Source organism: Nerophis lumbriciformis, linkage group LG03, assembly GCF_033978685.3.
Source record: "Nerophis lumbriciformis linkage group LG03, RoL_Nlum_v2.1, whole genome shotgun sequence".
In the NCBI taxonomy this organism is placed as follows: domain Eukaryota; kingdom Metazoa; phylum Chordata; class Actinopteri; order Syngnathiformes; family Syngnathidae; genus Nerophis; species Nerophis lumbriciformis.
Genome location: NC_084550.2, coordinates 12,695,671 through 12,700,879, shown reverse-complemented (window position 1 = coordinate 12,700,879; position 5,209 = coordinate 12,695,671).

Here is a 5,209-nt window from a genome sequence, read left to right as displayed (position 1 = left end):
TTGTAAGTGTACCAATAAAATATTCTAACTAAAACCCCGCAAGTCTACTCCCATAACAAAAAAAAAACCTGAAATAAAACAAAGCAAAATAACTAAGAAAAATTAAAAAAGAACAGAAGAAAAAAGAAAAGTGTAGTTCCAAGGTAGGGGTCTCTAATAGATGACCCTGAGTTAGGCTAGATAAAACATCTAGCTGTGGGGGAAATTCTCTCCATCATGGTACTTGGTAGAAAGAGAAAAAAAAATCTCTGTTCATTACATAGATACATCCCTCATTTGTATGTATTCTCATCTAACTGGGGTTATTATATAAACGCAAATGTCTTGGAGTGAATTTAAAGTTGCCTGTTTTGGTTCTGTTCATCTTACCAACACTTAAAGGCCTACTGAATTGTGATTTTCTTATTTAAACAGGGATAGCAGGTCCATTCTATGTGTCATATTTGATCATTTCACGATATTGCCATATTTTTGCTGAAAGGATTTAGTAGAGAACATCGACAATAAAGTTCGCAACTTTTGGTCGCTGATAAAAAAGCCTTGCCTGTACCGGAAGTAGCAGACGATATGCGCGTGACGTCACAGGTTGTGGAGCTCCTCACATCTGCACATTGTTTACAATCATGGCCACCAGCAGCGAGAGCGATTCGGACCGAGAAAGCGACGGTTTCCCCATTAATTTGAGCGAGGATGAAAGATTTGTGGATGAGGAAAGTGAGAGTGAAGGACTAGAGGGCAGTGGGAGCGATTCAGATAGGGAAGATGCTGTGAGAAGCGGGTGGGACCTGATATTCAGCTGGGAATGACTAAAACAGTAAATAAACACAAGACATATATATACTCTATTAGCCACAACACAACCAGGCTTATATTTAATATGCCACAAATTAATCCCGCATAACAAACACCTCCCCCCTCCCGTCCATATAACCCGCAAATACAACTCCAACACCTGCACAACACACTCAATCCCACAGCCCAAAGTACCGTTCACCTCCCCAAAGTTCATACAGCACATATATTTCCCCAAAGTCCCCAAAGTTACGTACGTGACATGCACATAGCGGCACGCACGTACAGGCAAGTGATCAAATGTTTGGAAGCCGCAGCTGCGTACTCACGGTACCGCGTCTGCGTATCCAACTCAAAGTCCTCCTGGTAAGAGTCTCTGTTGTCCCAGTTCTCCACAGGCCAATGGTAAAGCTTGACTGTCATCTTTCGGGAATGTAAACAATGAAACACCGGCTGTGTTTGTGTTGCTGCAGTCGGCCTCAATACACCGCTTCCCACCTACGACTTTCTTCTTTGCTGTCTCCATTGTTCATTGAACAAATTGCAAAAGATTCACCAACACAGATGTCCAGAATACTGTGGAATTTTGCGATGAAAACAGACGACTTAATAGCTGGCTACCATGCTGTCCCAAATTGTCCTCTACAATCCGTGACGTCACGCGCAGGCGTCATCATACCGAAACGTTTTCAGCAGGATATTTCGGCGCAAAAATTTAAAATTGCACTTTAGTAAGCTAACCCGGCCGTATTGGCATGTGTTGCAATGTTAACATTTCATCATTGATATATAAACTATCAGACTGCGTGGTCGGTAGTACTGGGTTTCAGTAGGCCTTTAAGAAGTCAGTCAAAATTAACAGGTCCTCCGGAGAGGACGATGATTATCTTCTGAAGGCTTGCAGTCTCTCCTTTATGCTTTTCTCCGGCTCCTCACCTGTCCCCTCCCGGCTCCTTCCTCCCATGGTCTGCCAGGCGGAGCAGTACAGCTGATCTAGCAGGCTCTCCCTTGGCGTAATCACGCTGACTGGCAGTCATTCATGTCTCTTGTCGCCTCCTTTGCTGTCTGGTACAGCTGCGTGCCGTCCTCATAGAACACTCGTAGTTTGGCCGGAGTACGGAGTCTGGAAGCGGATATTTCTTTGCTTTAACACTCGCTTCGCTTGAGCATATTCTTTCCTCTTTTGCAGGACTGCTGGGGGGGTAATCCTGGTCAAAGTATATTAGTCTCCCATTCAGAAAAATCTTCTTCTTTCCCCAGGCTTTGCGCATGACCTCTTCTTTCATCCCGTAGCTGAGGAATTTGACTATTATTGACCGCGGCTTGTCTTCTCTGTCTCCGGCGGGTCTTGGCGCCAGCGCCCGGTGCACCCTTTCGATGTCGAGTTGCGTAGTTGCGAGGATCTCAAACAGGTCCCGCAGCAGTTTTTCCACAAACTCTGGCATGGACGGTCCCTCGGCTCCTTCGGGAACATTGTATATCCTCAAGTTCTCGCGTCAGGCTCTCCCTTCATAGTCGAGAAGTTTGTTTTCTTTGCTGATGAATGACTTTTATCATGTTGTTCAACACATATCAGTAGAAGCATTTAAGTCCCATCTTAAAACTAATTTGTATACTCTAGCCTTTAAATAGACCCCCTTTTTCGACCAGTTGATCTGCCGTTTCTTTTCCTTTCTCCTCTGCGCCCCCTATCTCTTGTGGAGGGGGAGACACACAGGTCCGGTGGCCATGGATGAAGTGCTGGCTGTCCAGAGTCGGGACCCGGGGTGGACCGCTCGCCTGTGTATCGGTTGGAACATCTCTGCGCTGCTGACCCGTCTCCGCTCGGGATGGTTTCCTGCTGACCCCACTATGGACTGGACTCTTAGTATTATGTTGGATCCACTATGGACTGTACTCTCACAATATTATGTCAGACCCACTCGACATCCATTGCATTCGGTCTCCCCTAGAGGGGGGGTTACCCACATATGCGGTCCTCTCCAAGGTTTCTCATAGTCATTCACATCGACGTCCCACTGGGGTGAGTTTTTCCTTGCCCTTATGTGGGCTCTGTACCGAGGATGTCATTGGGGCTTGTGCAGCCCTTTGAGACACTTGTGATTTAGGGCTATATAAATAAACATCGATTGATTGATTGATATTCCACGTTTTGAATCAGGTCCTCCACCTTCTCAATTCGCTCCTCTGTGTCTGTAATTTGTTGTTTAATGTTGGTGAGCTCGGATTTAATATCGTTCAGCTGTTCTTTTATGTCTTTTCGGAAGTCCCGAATCTCCTCCAGAACTTGTACTAAACCTTCGCCTCCTTTGAGCGAGGGTTAGCATTAGCATCTTGTAGCTTTACAGATGAGCTGTTCGTGGACACAGAACTTTCCTCATTTACAGGCTCTGCAACAATATTTCCTCGATTTCCTCTGGTTTTCCCCATTCTTGCCCCTTTTGTTTGTTCAGAGATTATCTGAAAATGTTTCCGGTCTAACGGGGCGAAATAACTTTTCTCACGAGGGAGATGTTACTCTAAGCTGCCATTCAGCTTGATGACGTCACCGGAACTGGCATGAGAACACTTCTACAGACATCACACAGGACAATTTGGGAAGTAAGAATTGTTTTCGTTATATTGAAAAACTTGCAAATATTGCTTGGAGTGATGAATGAAGAATACTTTCGAGCAGAAACGCTATGGACAGTTTTACTTTCGGTTCAAGGCAGTACATTTACAACCCGCAAAACCTGCATTGAAAGATGGTGCCATCGAACAAACAATAACACAGCATTATAGTCCTCTGCTTGGGTTTAATGAAAACTATTGAACACAAAACATTAAGGCCATTACCAAAGAAAAATCGACAAGTTGTCCACATTGTTTTATTAGCCGCAGGGTACAAAGTGTAGGAAAAAAGTAGCGGCTCATATAATAGTATATCTGCAATAGAGATGTCCGATAATGGCTTTTTTGACGATATCTGATATTCTGATATTGTCCAACTCTTAATTACCGATACCGATATCAACCGATACCGATGTATACAGCCGTGGAATTAACACATTATTATGCCTAATTTTGTTGTGATGCCCCGCTGGATGCATTAAACAATGTAACAAGGTTTTCCCAAATAAATCAACTCAAGTTATGGAAAAAAGTGCCAACATGGCACTGCCATATTTATTATTGAAGTCACAAAGTGCATCATTTTTTTAACATGCCTCAAAACAGCAGCTTGGAATTTGGGACATGCTCTCCCTGAGATCATCCTGATACCCACTACAACTATGGGAAATACTATACTTTGCCTTTCACAAAGTGCATTGTTTTTTTATTTTTTTTAAACATGCCTCAAAACAACAGCTACAAAAACAATGTAGGCACACAGCTTCAGTCCAGAGTATACTAGAGCATTCTTGGCAACTTTCAGACCTCCGAATTCGGGAGATGGGGGGGGGGGGGGGGGGGTTTGGTGGTAGCGGGGGTGTATATTGGAGCGTCCCGGAAGAGTTAGTGCTGCAAGGGGTTCTGGGTATTTGTTCTGTTGTGTTTATGTTGTGTTACGGGGCGGATGTTCTCCCGAAATGTGTTTGTCATTCATGTTTGGTGTGGGTTCACAGTGTGGCGCATATTTTTAACAGTGTTAAAGTTGTTTATACGGCCACCCTCTTTGTGACTTGTATGGCTGTTGATCAAGTATGCCTTGCATTCACTTGTGTGTGTGTAAAAGCTGCATATATTATGTGCCTGGGCTGGCACGCTGTTTGTATGGAGGAAAAGCGGACGTGACGACAGGATGTAGAGAACGCTAAAGGCAGGGCCTTTAAAGTACGCCCCCAATATTGTTGTCCGGGTGGAAATCGGGAGATATTCGAGAGAATGGTTGCCCTGGGAGATTTACGGGAGGGGTACTGAACTTCGGGAGTCTCCCGGGAATTTCGGGAGGGTTGGCAAGTATGAGTATTAGCGGTGAATGCGGTGTTACAGCGGCACCGCCACTGTAACATACCGGCGGGCCAGCTCTAATGTTAATTTGATATTGTCTCAAGGGCCAAATGAAATTACACGGCGGGCCAAATTTGGCCTGCGGGCCAGAGTTTGACACCCATGATCTACAAAGATACAAATAATTGCTATTGCTTTGTTGGGTCTGCTCCTGTGTCTAGCCATGTTCCCCCCACCCTAGCAGACAATGGTGTGAAACACCGCAGAGGCCACCACAGTGTATATGTTATTTCTGTTATGATCCGTGGTCCGGATCATGTTTTTGTGTTTTCTGTTAGTTTTGGACTCCTTTAGTTCTTGTATGTGAACCTGTGAGTTTGTTTTGGTTGCCACGGTTACTCATTGTGTTCACCTGTCTCTGATTAGTGCTCACCTGCTTCCCGAGCACTAATCAGAGGCATTATTTAAGTTTGCCTTTGCCAGT